The following is a 26338-nucleotide window of genomic DNA, read 5'->3' on the forward strand; positions in this document are numbered from 1 at the left end:
GTGCCACCTGTGGCTCGGGTGCACAATGTACCTCACACAATAGCTCGATTTCCTTGTGTGCATGTAGGATTGGATTTCTCTGGCACCCCTGCTGGGACCCTTAGCTCGATTACCGACAGTAGCTCGATTTGGATGTGCATGTAAACGCACTGACTGTACTGAATTCAGACAACACTTAGCACTTCAGCATGAACATTCACTTCAGCACAGATCATTTGGTTAGCCAACGTAATTGTTCAAAAATGCATTCCTTAGATATAGAACATTTTCAGATTAGTTGAGTCAATTGTACATGTATAAGAAATTAATTTATAACATAATTACTCGACATGTTTTTCATCCCAGGACTTGTTTACTCTTACTTGAGTAATTTGCTTGATCACAAGGGGAGAGCAGGGAGACGTGGGACAGTTTGTATTCCCATGAATTAATGTCAACCAGTCAGGTTTTAGATGACATCAGATGTTAGATGTTGCTCCTTAGAGTAACCTACTTCCTTTGGAGCCACGAAGCTGGACACTGCAGTAAGGTCTGTGCAGTTAAATCTTTTTTTCAACCAAAACTTGTTTTTTTACTTCAGTCCACCTCCATTCCATGGTGTAATGTATGCTGGTGAATTCAGGATTTATTAGGAATAACAAGTATGTAGCCTAGAGCAGGGTTCTCAACCTTTTCTACTTTAAGGCCCACCCATTCATACTTGTAACGAGTCGAGGCCCATTAAAAAAAAAATCCCTCAATTATTTTGGCTCATCTATTCTATTAGAATCTAATAATCTATTGCCGAATGTATTAATGGGATGCAATATCACTCCCTGTTGCAGATGGGAGCCCAGGAATTAAATAAATGTAATAAAACAAACTGTTTTTAATTGTAGGTATTGTATTTAAAACTTTATGGATGTGCCAGAAGCCAAACCCTGCACACAGGGCATTTTCAGTCAAAAGGGAGTCTGGTCCATTAACACAAGAACTTACTGCCATGTTTGTGTACAACAAACAAGCAAGTTATTAAAACCAAGAAGTACACTCACAAGAAGTGGATATAGAAACCACTCAATGGGATTAGATCCTTACACGCTAACAAAGAAGGATTTTTCCTACGAGTTGGAAAATGATCCATCTGTTGAGTTCCCTGAAATCTCAAACTACCTGGTGCTGCAGACATCGTTCTACACGGACACACAGATGGAAACCTGGAAGAGCATGGAGGAGTACAACTTTTTATATGTGGCTGGGTTAAAGACCTGGGGATCAGGACACTACAAGATAGACGGCAGTAGACAGATCTAAGCGCAGGAAGTGTTGATGAGCAGGCATGATATTTATAAAAATGAAAACAAAGCAGAATCATAAGGCAGAGCATTTAACCCTTTGGGGCTGAGAGTTTCGCCGGCGAAGCTCGACAGGTTTAGAATAAGCAGGTCATGTATTGAGATAAATATCTTCAATTTTTTTTTTTTAAATCATACAAGCATGATAAACATATTGACAGAAACTTTATACTTTACACTTTCCTATGTGCCCACTGCCAAATAATATTATAGTTTTAAAATTACCTAAATTAGATGAAACATAAAACTTGTCACCTTACTCAGTCACACCGGAGTCAGAGCGCTGAGTGCCCACTTACGCATTCATAAAAGACTGTTCACATGGTAACGGCATGATAATCACTCTTTCGGTTTCGATTGGTTTCTCTTTTGCGGTGGGAATGCCCACCGTAAACAGGATAAAATCCGTCATATATAGTTTGGGCTATTTGGAGGAAAAACTTGTTGTGAGACGGCACATGGATTTTATGGACTTCGGATGATTCAGTACAGTGATGCAATTAATGATTCATGTCACGATTCAGGACAGGTATTCAACTCATGATTCATGACAATGATTCGGTTCAATCTTGAGAACTGCGACACTGATGATGAGTGGTGCCTTTTTTTTTTACTTCGACTCAATCCAGCCAAAGATCAACTCGAGTAAGTGTAAATATTTCTTCTATTTATTATGAGCAGATCAGTTGATGTGTGTGCGCTGTTGTGAAAACACAAGAAAAATGACTAAGCAATTTTTTCCAGAGTTAAAAGTATTTTCCTCAAAGTAGTTAATTTTGCTCTATTTTGAGTTGAGAGAGTAAAATTTGGAATTGGAGTGGGAGCAAAATTACAGAGTAATTGTGTAACAGAGATGGTTGTGGCTCTGAACTGAGTAAAATAGTACGAGAGTTAATTTCAAGACACACTGAATAGAGTCAAATACCAAAATAAAGTCAAATTCCAGATAAATGAAGCTGTTGTAAAAAACAGTTTTAGAACTGTCTTGGAATGTGTGAAGAAACATTACCTTACCCATTGTGACTTGACCTGATGGGATTAAGAGATGGCAGTACTCTGTACACAATTACTCTGTAATTTTGCTCCCACGCCAACTCCAAATTTTACTCTCTAAACTCAAAATAGAGCAAAATTAACTATTTTGAGGAAAATACTTTTAACTCTGGAAAAATTGCTCAATCATTTTTCCTGTGTATGCACTACAGTACACACATATCAACCGATCTGCTCATAATAAATAGAAGAAATATTTACACTTAAGTTAATCTTTGGCTGGATTGAGTCGAGGTAAAAAAAAAAAAAGGCACCATTCATCATCAGTGTTGCAGTTCTCAAGATTGAATTGAATTGCTGTCCTGAATCATGAATTGATTTGCTGTTCTGAAACTGAATCACTGTCCTGAATCATCCGAAGTGCATAAAAATCCGCGTGCCATCTTGCAACAAGTTTTTCCTCCAAATAGCCTAAACTATGTCTGACAGATTTTATCCTGTTTACAGTGGGTGTTCCCATGGCGAAAGAGAAACCAATCGAAACCGAAAGAGTGAAAGTGATTATCATGCCGTTACCATGTGAACAGTCTTTTATGAATGCGTAAGTGGGCACTCAGCGCTCCGACTCTGGTGTGACTGATTAAGGCGACAAGTTTTATGCTTCATCTAATTTAGGTAATTTAAAAACTATAAGGGCACATAGGAAAGTGTAAAGTATAAAGTTTGTCAATATGTTTATCATACTTGTATGATAAAACACTTGCAACGATATTTATCTAAATACATCACCTCCTCATTCTAAACCTGCCGAGCTTCGCCGGCGAAGCTCTCGACCCCAGAGGGTTACATTTTTTTTGTTAAAAATGTGGGCGTGTCCCTGCATGAGGATTAAACTTATTTAATTCCTTCTTGAGAATGGAACTGTTTTGTCGAGTCAGGTTTTGGGTAAACTGGCATTTTTCTATCGCTGTACCAGCATTGTGTGTTCATACAGTTCATACATTACACGTTCTAATAATAAATAAAAATTAAACATGCAGGCCTCTGTATTTTATTTTTGTTCCATGTCTCCTCTCTATGTCCCAAGTCACCAACATAATGTCCCGTCTCCCCTCAATGTCTCATGTCTGCGTGCAAAAAATGATGACAGAAGACGTGAAGCCTGAAGGTCAGTATATGTGACAAGCTGAAGAACTAATGTTGTGGTAAGAGGGTATAGTAAATCCTCTCTAATGCAACATGAATGTGACGCTACCTACAAAGAATTTCAAAAGCCGAAAACTTGTCCCAAATCTCTCCGCTCTTCCCTACTTTTACTCAAATGAATTATTACGACAGAAGTAATAGTCTTTCCACCACCGACTATAGTTACAAATATAGTGCACTATACTGGAAATAAGATTTGTTCACTAAGGATCCCTAGGAGTCTAATCCTTCTTGTTACTAATTTATAAGCTAGAAATATCCTTAAATATACTTCAAACAGGAAGAAAAATTATCTCAGGCATTTGACCTTTCTTTGAAGACTTTCTTAGATTTTGGATACATTCCAATCTAATCAGTTCGTCTACTGGTTAGAATAATAATTCCACATAAATCCTACAAATATGATATGTTGCTAACAAGGATGGACAGACAGACAGACAGACAGACAGACAACCTGAAAATGTAGTGCTTCCACAATAAAGAAAAGACGCCCATGTCGTGCACTATATGGTGAATAAGGAATGTCTGCTGTTTCTTCACTGCTTCTGTTACAGTGTCCTTATTCCACCTGCAGACACTCACAGTTTGTTGAGCATTCTCAATTCTAACTTCTTATTAACTTATAGACAAAATTTTTAGAAATTTTCATTCATCTACTCATTCATCCATCTTCAGTATAGCTTTATCCTGATCAGGGTTGTGGTGCCTGTCCTGGGAACACTGAGCACAAGTCAGGGGAATTCAGTCTGGACAGAACACCAGTCTCATTGCAGGGCACCCCCACCCTACACACACTCACTTGTTCATACCTATGGGCTATTCTTTATGTTACATTACAGGCATTTAGCAGACACTTATCCAGAGTGATGTACAATATGCACACACCCATACCCAGGGCCTGGAGAGCAGTTGGGGGTTAGGTGCCTTGCTCAAGGGCACTTCAGCCATGGATTTTCCTGCTGATCCAGGGAATTGAACCAGTGACCCATTGGGCCCAAGGCTGCTTCTTTACCCTTTAGGCCATGGCTGGCCCAGCATCAGTATAGCGAGAACAAGTGAAATTCCACACAGATGGTAACCTGTATCTTTACGTTCCACAAATTATTCATAAAAACTATACATTTACAGATCTGAACATTAACAGCAATCAACATTTCTGATACATAACCATAAACCAATAAACATCAATTATCATCACTGTACAACCAGACAAAACAATTCCTCTTGACCAAAAATATTAAGTTGTGAATATATATAAACAAACAACAGATTTTACCGTGGGCATATCTGTAATTATTATATCCACATTCACTGGATATGAGCAATAGCACACTCTGATTGGCTACTCTACTACTAGGATATCAGCTCATACCATGAGTAGAGAAAAATAAAATGGCAGCACGTGTTGCTGAACTAACTGAGGACAAAATAAGCGGAAATTTTTTGTCGGACGTTTTGTATAAAAAGTTTTTATTTATCGAATTTGCAAAATATAAAAATGCTCCGTTTCTCAAAATCCAGTGAAAGTGGATCGAATAAAACAGTTATTCCACTCAATCTCGTCGTACATGGCTTATAGCCATCTGCACCTCGTCGGCTATCAGCTCATGTACGACTCGATTTCGTGGCATAACTGTAAAATATCCATTTATATAACTTAAAATCAGATCCTAAGACCCAAAGATATAATCTACAGTATGTAGACATTCTATGTTGTCTCTCTCTATCCTTCTCTCTCTAAGCTCCTTCATGCCATCCTCCAGTCTGACCTCTGGGTTTCCGTGACACTGTGAGCGTAGTTCCCTATACTGCTGTTAAATAATAAATATAGTTCGAGATCACAGACTTTTTATAAGGCTACTGAAAATGACCACTGGCTTCTGATGGAACTACAGCATGAGTTGAATTATATCACAAAAAGCCAATGTTTGGGTCATAAAGCACTCTGTAGTTGGAAGTGAAAGCACTATTAAGATAAATATTCTCAGATCCTGTTCTCTCTCTCTCTCTCTCTCTCTCTGTGGGCTCTCACATATGGACAGTTTGACAGTCTTATTTACAGAGCGCTCTCTTTCTCCATACTTACTGCTGCTAACTGCCACCATGACTCTTATTGGAAAATGCAGAGATCTATCAATCAAAAGAATGAGGGAGAGAGGGTAAAAAAACTAGGAGAAAGAGGAGGGCTGGTGATCAATGTATTCTGCCAAGTCTCTCAGCTCCGATAAGATCTCTCTGTGAGCTGTAGTGTTTAATTAGACAGAGAAAACTGACAAAGAGAGCTGGAAACAGCACACATAGTGTGTGTGTGTGTGTGTGTGTGTGTGTGTGAGTGAGTGAGTGAGAGAGAGAGAGAGAGAGAGTGTGATGGTGTTGTAAGTACACACCACTTGTAGGCCACATCCACACGACAACGGCAACGTGATGTTATTTAAAAAAAATATCGCCTCCAAATGGGCAACGATCAGTAGAAATCAGGTCCATATGGCAACGCAACGCTTGCTGAAAACGATGCAATACACATGCCACACCTCTAGGGGCGCTGTAAGACGGTCCCTTCGGACACACCAGAACAACCCATACGAAAAAGAACAGTAAAGAACTTATAAGAGTTTACCACTGTCTTAGTAGTAAATCCTTATAAATATAAATAAATATATATGCCATGTATGATTTACTCCTGAAAGTGGCCCATTTTGCATTTTCCTCATACAAATTTTTTATGAAAATCTAGTATGTATGAAGTGAACATTGTGCATGGTTTTTACAGATAATGTGTATGATGAATTACACTGTCTTTGTATGCTTCATGTAATGTTTGTAGTTTTAAATTATATTTTACAGTTTAAAATGTATATGCCTTTTATATGTAAATCCAACACAAACATATGTGGATTTACATATAAAAGGCATATACATTTTAAACTGTAAAATATAATTTAAAACTACAAACATTACATGAAGCATACAAAGACGGTGTAATTCATCATACACATTATCTGTAAAAACCATGCACAATGTTCACTTCATACATACTAGATTTTCATAAAAAATTTGTATGAGGAAAATGCAAAATGGGCCACTTTCAGGAGTAAATCATACATGGCATATATATTTATTTATAAATCCTTATAAGGATTTATCCTTATATTTATAAGGATTTACTACTAAGACAGTGGTAAACTCTTATAAGTTCTTCACTGTTCTTTTTCGTATGGGAATAGAAGTAAGGACGCATGCGCATAAACTATTATGCGCGAGACTTCATATTAGCCACAAAGTCAGGAAAATCTGTTCGTAAAATTACATTATAATGACCAAATACAATGAAAAGTATTTTTCCAGTCTCACCTGTGAAAGGTAATCCCATGTGATCTCGTTTGGACGGTAAACCTGTTGGTACAGTTAAACGCAGCTAATCTTTATTCTCCGCTTTGACCTTTCCAATATGGCGGCGAGGATGACGTACGCAGAAGGCGGCGTCTTTAATTGTCCGGAATAAATTGAATACTACACGTTGATGGATTAATTTGCTGTTTCTCACCTGTGAAAGGTAATCCCATGTGATCTCGTTTGGACGGTAAACCTGTTGGTACAGTTAAACGCAGCTAATCTTTATTCTCCGCTTTGACCTTTCCAAAATGGCGACGAGGATGACGTACGCGGAAGGCGGCGTCTTTAATTGTCCGGAATAAATTGAATGATACACGTTGATGGATTAATTTGCTTTTCTACGCCCTTTTTTGAGGAATGTATTGTAGGACTTAAACCATCATCTGAAGAGGTGAGATCGCTCCTTTTTCCCCCTTAGTTTTGCTGGCGGGATTGACTCTGCCCTAAGGGCTATTCTCTCTCTCTCACTTTGCACCAGGCATTACACAATAAATATTCACAGTGAAAATATTTTGTAAGCGCGTTTCATGAACCAAGTTATAGGATTTCTTGACAACTCGCATCGCATCGCAATGAGATCATTGGCACTACTGGTGTTAAGAATCAGACCATTTTATAAATGAATATTTTGCTGTAGAGCTGCAGTGTTTGTACAATTGCATGTTTTTGCTTCACTATTACTGTCACTATTCTGCTTCTTGCATTACTACTGTGAACTAACACTGAACATAATAATAATAATAATAATAATAATATCCAAGCTCGTGTTTCACTCTCACTAGTGCTCTGTAAGGCTTTTTCCTGGTGATATTCGTTACACTTCTACCCGGCGTGAAGCACTCACAGTCATGTGGTTGTGATGTCATCGTAAACAAATCCGTTTTACTCATCCAGACGACTTCACAACGGCAACGTTGCCAGATCTTTCCACTCTGGAACCCGTTCTCAAAAAGATTGCGTTTTGGGCACCCAAAACGCCGGTGCCGTGTGGACGCCAGGCCTAAACGATAAGCAATTGTATCGGAGTCACCCGAATCCGTTGCCGTGTGGACAGGGCCGTAATGTATGCTAACTCTCAGTGCGTTTACATGCACATAGAGAAAATCGAATTTCTGCCGTTGCTCGACTGAAATCGAAGTTCTAAATGCCATGGAAACACCTTAGCTAGGCTGAAATCGAACCGAACTTGATTTCTCGTAATCGAGCTACACGACCTAGATTATGCGATTTCTGCCGAGCTACTTAGTGCATGTATACCCTATCGAGCTACGTAGTCGAGCTACTTACTTCAGCACTGCCCCTTCCGGAAGTGACGAGTGACGAGACCACAAGCAGGAAACACAACAGCCTCGGTCGGCATGACAACGAATCATGACAACGGCATGAATCTTTTCTTTTTGTGGCATTGTTTGCACTGTTAAAATTTAGCTCACTTATTGTATCACCAAATACATCTGTACAGCTGTTGCATAGCTGTGAATTGTGGACATAAACAAGTCACTGTATTTGTGTGTGTGTGTGTGTGTGTGTGTGTGTGTGTGTATATATATATATATATATATATATATATATATATATATATATATATATATAATGTCCAACATCTGAAGAATGTCAATAAAAACAAAAAAATTTAACTTTTTGTGTGTTTATTAAGACATAAGTTAAATTGTAAGCAAAAAATGGACTTTAGAAAAATATTTTTTTGTAAGCAAAAAATGGACTTTAGAAAAATATACAATTGTGCAAAATAAGTTGTCTTACAAAACATTGGTCTGCGAAGGACAGTTTGTAGCCATACAGTCTGTTAGAGCAAGCCTAACAGCTTGAGCATGGAACTTGTGAACACGGAACTGCCAGTGTTGCCAGATTGGGCGGTTTTAAGTGCATTTTGGCGGATTTGAACATATTTTGGGCTGGAAAACGTCAGCAGTATCTGGCAACACTTTGTTTATACTCTTGAATAGCTCTTCTTCATGACGACAACCGGAAGTGTACCAACATGATGGGGCATGTAGCGCCACCTGTGGCTCGGGTGCACAATGTACCTCACACAATAGCTCGATTTCCTTGTGTGCATGTAGGACTGGATTTCTCTGGCACCCCTGCTGGGACCCTTAGCTCGATTACCGACAGTAGCTCGATTTGGATGTGCATGTAAACGCACTGACTGAGCGCATACAGCACCATAGTTGAATTTCACTGTACATGGTGTATACAATATTAATTCAGTAATGTGGGTGCAGGGCGGCACGGTGGTGTAGTGGTTAGCGCTGTCGCCTCACAGCAAGAAGGTCCTGGGTTCGAGCCCCGGGGCCGGCGAGGGCCTTTCTGTGTGGAGTTTGCATGTTCTCCCCGTGTCCGCGTGGGTTTCCTCCGGGTGCTCCGGTTTCCCCCACAGTCCAAAGACATGCAGGTTAGGTTAACTGGTGACTCTAAATTGACCGTAGGTGTGAATGTGAGTGTGAATGGTTGTCTGTGTCTATGTGTCAGCCCTGTGATGACCTGGCGACTTGTCCAGGGTGTACCCCGCCTTTCAACCGTAGTCAGCTGGGATAGGCTCCAGCTTGCCTGCGACCCTGTAGAACAGGATAAAGCGGCTAGAGATAATGAGATGAGATGAGATGTGGGTGCAGAGAGCAGCACAGTTGTGCAGTGTTTAGCACTGTCACCTCACAACAAAAAGGTTCTGGGTTTGAATCTCCTGGCCGACTGGGGCCTTTCTGTGTCTGTTTCTCCGTGATTGTGTGGGTTTCCTCCGGGTGCTCCGGTTTCCCCCACAGTCCAAAGACCTGCGGATTAGGTCAGTTGGCTACATAGGTATGAATGTGTATAATGTGAATGGTTGTCTCTGTGATACTGTAGATTGGTGAGCTGCCCAGGGTGTACCCCGCCTCTTATCTGGGATTGGTTCCAGCTTCTTCCGCAACCCTGATGGATAAGCAGTATAAATAATGGATGGATAATATGTGGGTGCAAAATCTGAGGAAGGCTCTAACTCGGTTTCAATTGTTCTCAAAAATAAGCCTGTATCCCAATCATTTTACCTGTTTTGCTTTTATGGAGACGACATAAATATGGCTACTGTCACTGTTGCATAGGCTCATTATTCAGTCGGCGCGTTTGAAAAATCAATTCTCATTTAAACAAATATCAAAATCATACTTATGCTCTCACAGAGAAGAAAGAGAGCGAGAGAGAGAGAGAGAAGGAGGGTCCATACGTTCACATGGCCTTGGCTGGCTTAAAGTCAACATGACTAAGCCTGGTGTCTGTAGATGTGCAGTTGCATTCCTCTCTTTTATTACACGACTTGTACAATGCTGCACTATAATAATTTTCTAGCACCATTTTTCATTTCTGCATGATTTTCTATTTTAAGTGGAATTTGAGATTTTTCATGGATTTCAATTACTTTTCATGGGTGGCAGGTAATGTTGCTGCTTCACAGCTCCAGGGTCCTGGAATTTTGTTCCTGCTGTGTCTGTGTGGGTTTCCTCTGGGTTTTCTGATTTCCTCCCACCACCCAAAAAAACACGCCAGTTGGTAAATTGCCTACTGTAAAATTGTCCCTAGTTGTGGATGAGTGTGTGCACGGTGTCCTGAAATGAACTGGAGTCCTGTCCAGAGTGTATTCCTGTCTCATGCCCGGTGTTCACGAGATATATTCCACATCCACCATGACCCTGACCAGGATAAAGTGTTTAGTGAACAGAAATGAATGTTAATTTCTGAGGGAAAAAAAACCCTCTGATGTTTGGGGAACAGAGGAACTGGGAACGGGCTTCAGAACAGGTGTGTTTATTATTTTTCCCACTTTTCAGTGCAATAATTAGCCCCTACACACAGACACCACATGAGTTTGGGAACACAGCTTGCTTGCTCGCTCTCTCTCATTCCTGGCTGTCTAATACTTCGTTTACACGTAGCCAGGTATTTATGAAAACCAGTATCTTCTCCTCCCCGTACTAGAAAATAATTCTGTTTACACAATGCTCAAAAACAGCCACGGAAGGCTGTCAAAAACATGTCAAACAAATAGAAAGCCAACCAGAGATCTGAAAGCCAAGGAGGAGGGACCGTCAGATCACAATGCTAAAACTCCGTTTTCCCCATAACTAGGGCTGCTCGATATTGGAAAAAATCAATATCACGATTTTTTCAGTAAATATCGATATCGCGATTTTTAAAACGATATTTATACACCTTTTTTTAAAGCCCTGATCATCAACACCAGAGGCACCGGGCCACATTTTTATAGTACAGGCCTCATAGGCTACCTGTCAACCCTTCCCGTTGTACCCTGAAACGCCTTTTACTTAAACTATTTACTGTGCAAGCGCGTACTTTGCCTGCACAAGGCTCACGTTCTCCTCACTCAACATTTCCGATCACAGAGGATGGAGCCAGCGCTGGTATTACCAGTGATTACTGCATAACGTCCACACTGGCTCGTAGCCAGCCAAGGATAAAATCTCTCTCTCACACACACACACACACACACACACACACACACTACAACGTAAGCTTGTGTGTTGTTAAGACACCAACATTAAACACGCACAATATAGAGACAAGTCCTTAAGAATTAACATACATGAAAATAGGCTTCTCTTCCTTCATCTTCCAAATGTGGACTCCGCTATCTTTTTGGCATGTCAGCATTGAAATACCATTTGCAGAGATATTTCACTCGCAATTAAGAAAAGTAAAAGCAACACATGATTAGGGCTACATGATTAGCAGGGGGACACCGTTTTAAGCGCACGGAATTTTAAAAACAATGTAATTACATCTGAGTCCGTCTACATCGCGCAATAAACCCGTCCTTAGCAGAACCTACTTCAAAGCATGATGCTAGCTGCAGATGCACAAGTCAAAATCAAATGAACCCAACATGCCGCGACGGGCAACATTAATAACCAAATTGCCTTACCTTAAAACGCTGCCTTGACCACAGGACGACTCGCAATTATTCCACTTAAATCCACACGGTTTAACAAATCTAACACAGCTAGCAAGCTGGATATGTGCTAATATTGTTGTGCTTGTTTTCTTCCGTAGATGCCATTTTTACATTACCCAGTCCCACATCCAAAAATATGACGTAAATATATGTTAATTGTATTATTATAACTATTAGCAAGCAAATCAAACAACATATTAACAAATCAATATATCAAATCACCCGACACGTATGAAAACAGAAGAACTGATTTTTTACTGTTGCGGAGATATCGCGGGAGTAGAATGGATGACGTATGCAAGGCTACGGTGTGCCTTAGGGGACAGAAGGGTTCGTTTTACCTTACTGTCACGTCAATGTTATTGTTGTTTTATTGCCATTGTAGAAATATTGTGCACGTCCCTTTCGACAAATGACAAAAAATCATTTCATATCGATATTATGAATTTTGATATTGTTTGACACCAATATCGATATCGTGATAAAAATACGATATATTGCACAGCTCTACCCATAACACGGAGAAAACTCCGTTTTCCACTATTTACACACAGGCATGAAAACGGAGTTTTCACAAATGTCCACTTTGCCCGGGGTTTTCAAAAGCAGCCGTTTTCAGTGACTGAAACCTCCGTTTACGTGTAAATGATGGGTGCATTAAATAAATAAATATCCGTTTTTACAGATACCCGGCTCCGTGTAAACGGGGTCTACAAGATACACATGTTAACAGACTGCCAGTAATTAGACACAGGTGTACCTTGTCACACGTTTTTTTTAATATATATACACATTAAATATATATATATATATATATATATATATATATATATACACACACACACACACACACAGTGGTGCTTGAAAGTTTGTGCACCCTTTAGAATTTTGTATATTTCTGCATAAATATGACCTAAGCTGCTTTGCAACAATGTTTATTGTTAAAAGCGCTATACAAATAAACTTGACTTGACCTAAAACATCATCAGATTTTCACATAAGTCCTAAAAGTAGATAAAGAGAACCCAGTTAAACAAATGAGACAAAAATATTATTCTTGGTCATTTATTTATTGAGGAAAATGATCCAATATTACATATCTGTGAGTGGCAAAAGTATGTGAACCTTTGCTTTCAGTATCTGGTGTGACCCCCTTGTGCAGCAATAACTGCAACTAAACGTTTCCGGTAACTGTTGATCAGTCCTGCACACCGGCTTGGAGGAATTTTAGCCCGTTCCCCCGTACAGAACAGCTTCAACTCTGGGATGTTGGTGGGTTTCCTCACATGAACTGCTCGCTTCAGGTCCTTCCACAACATTTCGATTGAATTAAAAGGTCAGGACTTTGACTTGGCCATTCCAAAACATTAATTTTATTCTTCTTTAACCATTCTTTGGTAGAACGACTTGTGTGCTTAGGGTCGTTGTCTTGCTGCATGACCCACCTTCTCTTGAGATTCAGTTCATGGACAGATGTCCTGACATTTTCCTTTAGAATTCGCTGGTATAATTCACAATTCATTGTTCCATCAATGATGGCAAGCCGTCCTGGCCCAGATGCAGCAAAACAGGCCCAAACCATGATACTGCCACCACCATGTTTCACAGATGGGATAAGGTTCTTATGCTGGAATGCAGTGTTTTCCTTTCTCCAAACATAATGTTTCTCATTTAAACCAAAAAGTTCTATTTTGGTCTCATCCATCCACAAAACATTTTTCCAATAGCCTTCTGTCTTGTCCACATGATCTTTAGCAAACTGCAGACAAGCGGCAATGTTCTTTTTGGAGAGCAGTGGCTTTCTCCTTGCAACCCTGCCATGCACACTGTTGTCGTTCAGTGTTCTCCTGATGATGGACTCATGAACATTAACATTAGCCAATGTGAGAGAGGCCTTCAGTTGCTTAGAAGCTACCCTGGGGTTCTTTGTGACCTCGCCGACTATTACACGCCTTGCTCTTGGAGTGGTCTTTGCTGTTTGACCACTCCTGAGGAGGGTAACAATGGTCTTGAATTTCCTCCACTTGTACACAATCTGTCTGACTGTGGATTGGTGGAGTCCAAACGCTTTAGAGATGGTTTTGTAACCTTTTCCAGCCTGATGAGCATAGACACAGACAACCATTCACAATGCTTTTTCTGAGGTCCTCCTTTGTTCGTGCCATGATACACTTCCACAAACATGTGTTGTGAAGATCAGACTTTGATAGATCCCTGTTCTTTAAATAAAACAGGTTGCCCACTCACACCTGATTTTATCCCACTGATTGAAAACGCCTGACTCTAATTTCACCTCCAAATGAACTGCTAATCCTAGAGGTTCACATACTTTTGCCACTCACAGATATGTAATATTGGATATTGGATCATTTTCCTCAATAAATAAATGGCCAAGTATAATATTTTTGTCTCATTTGTTTAACTGGGTTCTCTTTATCTACTTTTCGGACTTGTGTGAAAATCTGATGATGTTTTAGGTCATATTTATGCAGAAATATAGAAAATTCTAAAGGGTACACAAACTTTCAAGCACCACTGTGTGTATATATATATATAAATAAAATATATATAAAATCTCATCTCATCTTATTGTCTGTAGCCGCTTTATCCTGTTCCACAGGGTCGCAGGCAAGCTGGAGCCCCTCCCAGCTGACTATGGGTAAAAGGCGGGGTACACCCTGGACAAGTCGCTAGGCCATCACAGGGCTGACACATAGACACAGACAACCATTCACACTCACATTCACACCTACGGTCAATTTAGAGTCACCAGTTAACCTAACCTGCATGTCTTTGGACTGTGGGGGAAACCGGAGCACCCGGAGGAAACCCACGCGGACACGGGGAGAACATGCAAACTCCACACAGAAAGGCCCTCGCCGGCCACGGGGCTCGAACCCGGACCTTGTTGCTGTGAGGCGACAGCGCTAACCACTACACCACCGTGCTGCCCGTGTGTACACACACACACACACACACACACACACACACACACACACACACACACACACACACACACACACACACACACACACACACACACACACACACACACACACTCTCTCTCTCTCTCTCTCCACATTCACTGGATATGAGCAATTGAGCACTCTGATTGGCAATGCTACTATTAGGATATCAGCTCATATACCGTGAGTAGAGAAAAAACAATGGCTGAGCGTGTTGTTGAACCAACCGAGGACAAAATAAAAACTCTACTCGAAAACAAAACCCCAAAAATTGTTATCAAGTATTTAAAAGAAACAGAAATAGCTAAAAGAATATAGGGTTTTTTTTGTTTGTTTTTTTTTACCCCCAATATCGCCTGTTCCAAACTCCAGCCCAGTCGGTGGCAGTAATGCACTTTTAAGTTGGTTTGCCAACCATCAGAAAACACTGAAGAAGAAAAAAAAGAAGACCCTCCCCCAAAAGCAACAAAATATGGAATAAAAGTATTTGATGGTAAGAACATTTTTTTTTATTTTTCAAGATATTATAGCATTTTTCAGGATCCAGGCTGGTTGGAACAGCTGGAGAAAAGTGACTGGCATCATGTGCGGCAAAAAGGTAGCCCCAAAAGTCAAAAGGAAACTTTACAAATTTATCATCAAGCCAGCAATGCTATATGGAATGGAAGCAGTGGCAGTCACCAAGGCACAAGAGAAGCAGATGGACATGGCGGAGATGAAGATGCTGCGATTCTCTCTTGGTCTGACTAAACTGGACAAGGTATGGAATGAAGTGGTAAGACAAAAGTTAGGAGTGGGGCCTTTGAGTGGAAAACTCATGGAAACAAGGCTAAGAATGCATGGACATGTGTTAAGGACAGACCCTGGGTATGCTGGAAAAAGAGTGAGAGAGAGATGTCCATTGGAAGGAGAGGAAAAGGCAAACCAAAACGATGTCTACAAGATTGTGTCAAGGAAGATATGAAAGCTGCTGGAGTGACGGAGGAAATGGCAACTGACAGAAGGTATTGGAGGGCATGGATTAGCACTGGTGACCCCACATGTGGGAAATAGCCTGAAGAAGAAGAAGATTATTATAGCATTTTTCACAAATTGCTACTGTCATTTTGCTGGTTTGTTTACATTCTAAGCAGTAACGATTTTGTTGGATATTTTGTATAAAGTTTCTATTTATCTAATTTGCAAAAAATAAAATGCTCCGTTTCTCAAAATCCAGGGAATGTGGGTATAATAAAACAGTTATTCCACTCAGTCTTGCTATACATGGCTTATAGCCAACTTGGTACAAAATGTATGACTCAATTTCATGGACTAACTGTTAAATGGACATGTGTTAAGGAGATGTTTTAGTTTCATTTTTAGAAATTATACTCACAGACTTTTCCCCAACTCTAAAACAGCTTACTTTTCAACCTTAATATAAACAGTCACAACAATAGTAGGTTCTTTTTTCACACAGCTAAATTAATGAATTTTGGGACAGTTATAATTCTCAAATTCGCCTGTATTTCAGTTGCAATGATTTCTCAGACTTCAGTAAGAATACATGGATCATAAGGGCTAAAATTCAGCAGCAGGCTGTCAGGAATCCATTATGTACTATTTCCATCTTCTATTTAATGATAACTGAGGAAACTCCATAATCAACAAATATCTTGAGTTCTTTGTTATAGGTTATAATGCTCTATATCTTGATACTATTCCTTCCACAGACTCACATGACATAGCCAGGGGTTGGTGATTTTTAAAATTTAATTACAGTGGTAGAATCACAACCCACCAAAATCAAAGCTATTATAGTTATTATTTATTTTTTCTTATTAGGTCTGCTTTACTGGTCACTTGAATTGAACGGGTTTAATCCAAACTTTAATAATTAAAACCAAGTCAGTCTATAACTACTGTAATGTCTATAAATAACTCAAATCTAATGTCAATTTTAATAAAATTGTATTCTGTAAGTGGAAAGTTCAAGAATGTAAAGCTACAGCTCATCTCATCTCATCTCTCATTATCTCTAGCCGCTTTATCCTTCTACAGGGTCGCAGGCAAGCTGGAGCCCCTCCCAGCTGACTACGGGCGAAAGGCGGGGTACACCCTGGACAAGTCGCCAGGTCATCACAGGGCTGACACAGAGACACAGACAACCATTCACACTCACATTCACACCTACGGTCAATTTAGAGTCACCAGTTAACCTAACCTGCATGTCTTTGGACTGTGGGGGAAACCGGAGCACCCGGAGGAAACCCACGCGGACACGGGGAGAACATGCAAACTCCACACAGAAAGGCCCTCGCCGGCCACGGGGCTCGAACCCGGACCTTCTTGCTGTGAGGCGACAGTGCTAACCACTACACCACCGTGCCGCCCCGTAGAGCTACATGGCTGCAACAAATACCCAATATATTAATAGACACCTTTAAATCATTTGCTTAACGTATGAAAAGTTGGAGTATGTTCATAAACTAAATCTGTATGGGGTCTGTAAATTTTAAAGAGGTGCTTAGCTGCAAAAGCTTTGAGAACCCTGCTGTAGGCCAACCAGCTGTGTCCTTGACTTAATGCCATCTTAGTTTAATTTTGTGAAGTTAATTTTGGAGGTCTTATTAAACAAAAACACATTCATCACTCAGCTTGAATTTTTATGACAGGTGTTGTTAAGCCAGTGCTTAAGAAACCTTATCTTGACCACTGCAACCTCTCCAACTTCTGTCCAACCTCCAACACAATTATTCTAACTCACATTTTGGAAAAGTTTACTCCAACAGCTTTGTTTCTTTCAAAAGTGGAAATAACAAGCATAATAGTATATTTCAGTCATTGTAGGACAGAACCAGTACTGGCTGAAGTGGTCAATGGCCTACTGCTGCCTCAGACAGTGGATGATTCCATGTTGGTATGATGCAACACTATTGATCATGATATTTTAACTGGTAAGTTAAAAATCACAGTTGGGGCATGCTTAAAAATTCTGATGCTTTTTCAATAATAAACTGGGATCTTAACAGATAAAACTGATATATAAAGTCGGATGTGCACGCTTGCAGAACTTGGCATGGAATGACATACTTTCTTATAGCTTTGGCAGTTCTTCCAACATTTAACATTATTGCATACTAAATCTACTGTAGCTTTTGTAAATTATGCTAACACTCACAGACCAATTGCCATACAAATGTGAATTTCTCCAGAAATCTGTTAATTATCTAGACTACATTCTCAACCAAAGAGGAATGGAAATGGATTAAAGTGTAGGCAGTAAAGATCAAACTGTGGCTCCAACACAAAACTGTCAAGGAAACGCAAAGATTCCTGAGGTTCACCAACTTTTAATGATGGTTCATTTGGTGCGTGAGCGCTGTGTTAGCCCTCATAACATCCGTCCTCAAAGGAAAGCCCAAATAGAACCCCAAAGCCCTGGATGCCTTTGATGCCTCGAAACTACTCCCATCCTGCACCACCATGATCCTGACCTACAATTCATGGTGGAGGTAGACACTTCAGAAAGTGGAGCTGGAGCTATCCTCTCTGAATAACATGGTAACCCAGCTAAACTCTATCCATGTGCATTTTTCTGCAGAACGCTCACCTGCCGAGATGAACTGTGATGTTGGGAACTGGGAGTTGCTGGCGATCAAAGCAGTCTTGGAAGAGTGGAGATATTGGTCGGAGAGAGCCAGTTATACAGTCATTATCATCACTGATCACAAGAATCTCAAATGTGTCAAGGCAGCAAAGAGACTGAACCAACACCAAGTCAGGTGGGTACTATTCTTTACTTGCTTTGACTTTGTGCTCACCTATTGACTGGATTCCAAAAATGATATGGCCAATGCCCTCTCATGAATTCATAAGACTGCTCACAGTGTATCTAACCCTGAAATCATCCCAAGGCTTGCTCTGTAGCTCCAGTTCAATGGCAAACCATGGCGGAAATCTGAAAACCCAGCAGGATTATCCAATTTCTCTACAGTGCCATAATACCCATGTCTATATCCATTAGTCCTTAGTCCCTTAGTCTTAGCTGGGTTCACATGTCCCTTAGTTTAGGACACCTGGGCAGCACAATGACTCCGAGACTCATCGAGAACAATAGTGGGAAACCTTAAAACAAGATAGCAAAAGGGATGTTCATGGTTGTTCAGTCTATAAGGCAAAAAAAAAAAAAACCCTTTGTTTCCAGTTACTCGACCCCCCCCCCCGGCCTTTCCGACACCCCCACCCCCGTGACTCCGACCCCCTCCCAGTCTACAAAACGTTCATGCGATGCACATAGCGTGGTTGTCCCTGATCATAGACCAACGTCCGTACGTTATGCATAGTGTGAGTGTCTCTCACATCATAAACGGCCGATTGTACACATGCGCGTGACTACCTCTAACAGGAAGCAATGAAAATGGCGGTGGTCTGTGTGCTGAAAGATGCGTGTCTTGCACATTGCAAGCCCAGTCTTAGACAAATTATGTCACTAGAAAAAGAGACATTTAAAGACATTGAAGATTTGTTAGCTTGTACCAGTAGTTCTAGAGTAAATATAGAAATCATCTACGCGAAGCATCGGTTGACACACCGACAACAAACAGCACTCACTGTGTTGCTGTCAGCGTTCGAGTACTCTTGCGGGGTGCTAGTAATACCCCCTGAACATTTTCTTGCTTCAGTTTGTGGTGTCAGAATGCCTCTCAACTGTGCAGATCCTGTTTAAATAGCCTACTATAGCAGTGGATTTGGAAGAACAGACATTTGTCCATATTGTCTTAAAGACTCTGTCTGTGTTAAACCAAATCTGAGAAAAAAATTTAAAAAACAGTTTGTGGCAGTGGGGGCGTGGCCAAGCAGCAGTCTGTGAATGGAGGGCGGGGTCGGGGAAGGTAAGTGGCTAAGTCATTCCACCTGCTGTCAATTAATGTGTGTGTTTGTTACAGGGATGGATCATAAAAGGAGAGAGAGAGAGCAGAGAAAAGGGGCTCTCTCCCCGACCACAACACATGTGTGAGTGAAAGAAAGAAAGAAAGAAAGAAAGAAAGAAAGAAAGAAAGAAAGCTGAAAAGCTCAATCAAGTGTTTGTGTGTAAACATCAACTCTCGCCTGCCGTGCTTCTGTGCTCCACCCACATCAGGAACTGTTACAGTCCGACAGCAGGTGGAATGACTTAGCCACTTACCTTCCCCAACCCCGCCCTCCATTCACAGATTGCTGCTTGGCCACGCCCCCACTGCCACACAGTTATTGAAGTATGTGACGAGTGCCTTCAAAAAGGCATAAAAGACGTTTGCTACAGGCCATATGGGAAGTAGACATTGAACAGCTGATCTTTACAGTTCAACGTACATGTTCAGTGTGAGAAGTTTGTGTATGGTTCGAAATAAATCTTTGAAAAGTGTTCTTTAGTGTTTATTTCTGAAAACAAAATACCTGAAAACATGCATTCAAACAGAGTGCTGGGTGGGTGGATATTTTATTGTGAATATGGGGGAAAAAAAGAGTGGTGATAACCATGGAAACATTTCTTCCAAAAAAAAAAAAAAATCCCTACCGACCTACCCTAATTTTTCAAGGCATGTAATAGGAAACAAACAATTTTTTTTTTTTTTTTGGCCTAACCAAACAAGATAGCAAAAGGAATGTTCATGGTTGTTCTGTCTATAACCAAACCCCATATTGTCTATAACCAAACCCTCATGACATTTACCCATGGGCCTTCTACAGCCTCTCCCCATTCCGACCTTGGTCACACATTGGAACTGATTTTTGTCACTGATCTACCTTATTCACAGGCTCAGACTATACTGAATCTCGTTGACTGCTTCTCCAAGGTCTGCTGCCTCGTTCCACTGACCAAGCTACTCATAGCCCTTGAGACTGCTGAGATCTTGTTCTGTGAAGTATTCAGGCTCTGTGGACTTCCTGAGGACATAGTCTCAGGCCGTGATATTAAATTCAACTCCCAGGTATGGCAAGGCTTTTGAAAAAGGCTCAATATCAGTCTTTCCTCAGGTTACCATCCCCAATCTAAGGGCCAAACAGAAAGATTCAGTCAAGAGTTTGGTAGGATCCAGGGGAATTATTACAATAATGATCAGAACAACTGGAGCAAGTTTCTTCCCTAGGCTGAATACACCCAGAATTCCCTTATCCACTCATCCACAGACCCCATTCCAGTATGTGCTGGGGTAGCAACCCCCACTGTTTCTGTGGTCTGGAGAAAAGTTTAGCCTGCCAGTGGCAGACGATTGAATGAGACATAGCAAACATACCTGGGATGCAGTGCACGTCTGTCTACCAAGAGCCATCCAAGAACAGAAGAGGCTAGCAGACAGATCAAAGCGCCTTCAACCCCTGCAACCTGACCAGATGGTCTGGATATTCATCTGAGACCTCTGACTAAAACTTCCATCTTGAAAGTTAAGTCCATGATTCACTGGTCCCTCAAAGTGCTAAAACAAGTTAATCTAGTATCATACAAACCACAGTTACTCTCACAATATAGAATACCACCCACATTCCATTTATCATTACTCAAACTGTGTGACTGGAGCTGAACCGCCCCCACTGTGTTTAACATGCTTTATCATACATACATTATTTTGACCATCTAAATTTTTGTATGGACAGCACATAGAGATTTTGAACTCAGAATAAAGACTGTGATGATGATGATGATTATTATTATTATTACTACTACTCTCTCTCTCTCTCTCTCTGGGGAAAACTGGAGAAAACTACCTGAAGTTTCTACTCCACCTACACCTTGGATGGTGCTAATTTTAATTACATTAACATTACACAAGAGAGATGGAAAGAATCTGAAAGCTGCGTGCGCATGTACATGTGCATGTGTAAGTTGATAATTTTATTTAGGCTGACATAATTACACATGGGCGGCACGGTGGTGTAGTGGTTAGCGCTGTCGCCTCACAGCAAGAAGGTCCTGGGTTCGAGCCCCGGGGCCGGCGAGGGCTTTTCTGTGCGGAGTTTGCATGTTCTCCCCGTGTCCGCGTGGGTTTCCTCCGGGTGCTCCGGTTTCCCCCACAGTCCAAAGACATGCAGGTTAGGTTAACTGGTGACTCTAAATTGACCGTAGGTGTGAATGTGAATGGTTGTCTGTGTCTATGTGTCAGCCCTGTGATGACCTGGCGACTTGTCCAGGGTGTACCCCACCTTTCGCCCGTAGTCAGCTGGGATAGGCTCCAGCTTGCCTGCGACCCTGTAGAAGGATAAAGCGGCTAGAGATAATGAGATGAGATGAGATAATTACACATCCAAGAAACAAACATATAAGTCCGTGTAAGTGATCATTATGGTCTAAAAGTGAACAGATCCTGAAAGAAGCAGCTGAAAACTGAGCATACTTGAATGCAGACATTGGAACACCATCAGCATCTAAGTGTAACATTGTATGTAACATCTGTATATGTTCCATGCAATTACATGGCGTATAAACTATTCAGCACTAAGCTTTTCCACAACATATAGTGCTACAACTTGTAACTGAAGTAATAACAACAACAATAATAATAATAATAATAATAATAATAATAATGTTTCCTCCGGGTGCTCTGGTTTCCCCCACAGTCCAAAGACATGCAGGTTAGGTTAACTGGTGACTCTAAATTGACCGTAGGTGTGAATGTGAGTGTGAATGGTTGTCTGTGTCTATGTGTCAGCCCTGTGATGACCTGGCGACTTGTCCAGGGTGTACCCCGCCTTTCGCCCGTAGTCAGCTGGGATAGGCTCCAGCTTGCCTGCGACCCTGTAGAAGGATAAAGCGGCTAGAGATAATGAGATGAGATGAGATAATTACACATCCAAGAAACAAACATATAAGTCCGTGTAAGTGATCATTATGGTCTACAAGTGAACAGGGGCCTCATGTACAAAGCTTGCGTACGCACAAAAAAGCTACGTACGTCACTTTCTGCGCAAACATTCGTATGTACAAAGATTGACTTGGCGTGAAAAAGTGCGGTACTCTACGCAAACCTCATGGCTGGCGTACGCACATTTCTGGTGCATCTTGGTACTTGGCGACACTTAGAGGCAGAGCAATGCAACTACATTTAGGCCTACTCGGTCAAGAGTCATGACATGGCGATAAGAGGCATCCAAAAATGCATCGGAACATCAGGATGCGTGAATTGAAATGTATGTCAGTCATACGACATTGTCGAGACACATAATGCGAGACTGTTGGGTAAATGCCAACAGATCCATCAACCATCCCTTCCATATTGTAATTACGGGAAATGAGAAACCCCAGCAATATCATTTCGATATTATTCCCATTGACTATTGGTTAATTAATTAAATTAAAGAATGCACATGCAGGACCATGCATTGCAGCTAGCTTAATAGATCTTCCTTGCGCATTTGCCGCGAGGTGTCAGACTGAAATATTATTAGTTGATGTTGCGTGGGGTAGCCTTATCACATAATTACCAAGATCAATATATGAAACGATTTCCAAGTGCGTACAAATCAGACACAACCGCGGTGTGTGGCGTGTTACACAATGTGGCGCAGCGGCACGGCGTGCCAATAATGGAGCGAGACCTGCCGGAGGACCCAGACCCTGGGCCTCACAATGAGGTGCCACAGCGACATGGCATACAAACCTGGCAGCGCTTAAAAGCCACAATGTGAAAAGGTAAGGACAGACGGGACACGGGGCACCATTCATTTTTTAAGATATTCTTTTAATGCGTTATTCAGTTCCTTCAATTCCTCACGGATTCCCTCGAGGTTGTCGTTAATCGCCTCTATCCCCTTTAAAATTTCCCCCTGCGACTCAAGGACCGCGCGCGTCAGCACCCGGCCTGTGGACCCGGCGACAGGGGCAGGCGGTGGAGGAGGGGGGCAGGTGACAGTGACGCTGGATCCGCTCGGCTGGGGGTCCTCTTCCTGCTCGGGTGGGATGGACTGGGGGCCTCCTGTTGTTCCCTGGCACCCTGCTAGAATACATTTGTCATTAAAATCCTATTGTGGAAAATATGTGCACATGTTTTATTTCTGGTTACATGTGGCTAGGAATATTGGGCCTACTAAGAGAGGAAGACATTTCGTCAAATACAGGGTGTCCCCGAAAAAATGTACACATTAGAGCACTAAAGGTGTTTTTTTGTTTTCAAAACCCATGTAACTCAAATAGACACTCATTGTAGCGCAGGCACTGCGGACGATGCGAATCATACCGTTATCTCGGTATAGTCTACATTCACATTCAGTGGCATACAATCAGTGACCGTTGCATGTCTCATAGCATACACTTTGAACATCACTTTAATTGGAGGTGACAGAACAATTAAGTGATGTATGTGAATTCTATTACACTGTGCTAAAGGCAGGGATTAACGCGAATAAATGTTAATGTTAAATGTTAATAATAAATGTTAAATGTTAATTTGATTAATGCGAGATTTCTAACATTTAATTAACATTAACGCGTTAGTAAAAGTTGCCATGTCTTTTACCTAACGCGGGCCTTACTGCAGGTCTATTTATACTAATTAACATATTCAGTGTGGAATAATTGAGGGAGGAGACGGGGCGGGGAACGGGGCTCGTGCATGTGCGCCGAATTCCACGTTGATTGGGATGTACAACGGGAGAGTGCATGGAAACCTTCTTACGCACTGATTGATACATCCGGATTTTTTTGGTCGTACGCAAATTTCCCAATTTTGACGTGCGCACATATTTAGTGGGAAATCCACGCAGGTCTTTGTACATGAGGCCCCAGAACCTGAAAGAAGCAGCTGAAAACTGAGCATACTTGAATGCAGACATTGGAACACCATCAGCATCTAAGTGTAACATTGTATGTAACATCTGTATATGTTCCATGCAATTACATGGCGTATAAACTATTCAGCACTAAGCATTCCCACAACATATAGTGCTACAACTTGTAACTGAACAATAATAATAATAATAATAATAATAATAATAATAATGTTTCCTCCGGGTGCTCTGGTTTCCCCCACAGTCCAAAGACATGCAGGTTAGGTTAATTGGTGCCTCTAAATTGACCGTAGGTGTGAATGTGAGTGTGAATGGTTGTTTGTCTCTATTACTGTGTTCACACTTATACCGGTACGAAAGTGGTATAACTGTATCGATACAAAGTATACCGGTACAGTTTAGTGCATCTGTCCACACTAGCGAGAAATGTTTGCGGTTTTCTTTCACGGTAGTTGAAATGCGCGTGAGCGAAATGTTTCCGTGGTTACCGAGTAACTTCCTTCCGAGAATATATGGCATCCGTTATTTCGAGATCTCGAGAAAACAAAACAATTATTCCGTGATCTCGAGAAAACAATTATTTCATGATCTCAGCTGGATCACTGTATCTCCGTCGGTAGAGACGAAGCTGGGCCAGTCTTCTGCGGAGGTGCCGCGGACTAATTTTGAAATTATCCCTTACTAAAAGACTTAATGCAATCTCTCCCTGTGTCAACCCCTGATCAAAATATTGCCTTATTAGGTGATCAATTATTCCAGACATTCTAATGACCAAAGTTGCGTCTATACAGAATGAGAAATAGCCCCAAAGTCAGCATATCACAAGTCTCTTGGTGCACCTGAATGAACCATTTCTCAGCTGTTTACTCGAGATCACGGAATAATTGTTTTCTTTTCTCGAGATCTCGAATTAGTTGTGTTGTTTTCTCGAGATCCTGAATTAATTATGTCGTTATCTTGGGATAACAAGGTGAATAAAAAAAAGGATTATATGAAGGGCCTCTCTTGGCTTCCGTACGGATGAAACAACGTGTGTGTGCTTTTTGTTGTCAATGTACAGTCTGTATTTCTGGTGGTCATTTATTCAGTCGAATCGTATAAAACGCGCGAGGCAGTTGAGAAAGAAACAAACGAATCTCCGTTCTTCACTATTTTATTCAGCGAAGACATCGGTTGAGGTGTGTGACTTTGCGCATGCGCATTATATTTGTATCAATACAGAGCCGCTTCATCTGTCCACACTACAGCGAAGCGCTACAGTACCGATGCTGTACCGGTATGAAACCCATACATTTGTGGGTTTCGTACCGATACAGTTATACCGCTACAGTACCGGTATAGTTGCTAGTGTGGACAGGTGTTGTGGTACGAAAGTAGTTTCGTATCGGTACAAAATCCCTAGTGTGGACAGGGTATATGTGTCAGCTCTGCGATGATCTGGCAACTTGTCCAGGGTGTACCTCGCCTCTCGCCCATAGTCAGCTGGGATAGGCTCCAGCTTGCCTGCGACCCTGTAGAACAGGATAAGCGGCTACAGATAATGGATGGATAATAATAATAATAATAATAAAGTTCAAGTTATATAGCACTGTTCTCACACCCAAGGTCTTTTTACAATTGGGGGGGGGGGGGGGGGGTGTCCACCAAAAGAGGGTCATGATGTCATTCCAATGGTGTAACTACCACAGTCCAACCAGGCACATGAAGATAAATCCCACACTGCCTGCACAGCTGCT

At 41.2% G+C, this 26338-nt stretch overlaps 1 protein-coding gene across 1 annotated transcript in view; it reads right to left on the reverse strand.

Moving 5' to 3' along the window:
• Positions 1-26338, reverse strand: part of xkr7b (XK, Kell blood group complex subunit-related family, member 7b) — a 156772-nt gene that overhangs the window by 70832 nt on the left and 59602 nt on the right. The window lies entirely within an intron of this gene.

This window comes from Neoarius graeffei, chromosome 13, assembly GCF_027579695.1.
Source record: "Neoarius graeffei isolate fNeoGra1 chromosome 13, fNeoGra1.pri, whole genome shotgun sequence".
Lineage (NCBI taxonomy): Eukaryota > Metazoa > Chordata > Actinopteri > Siluriformes > Ariidae > Neoarius > Neoarius graeffei.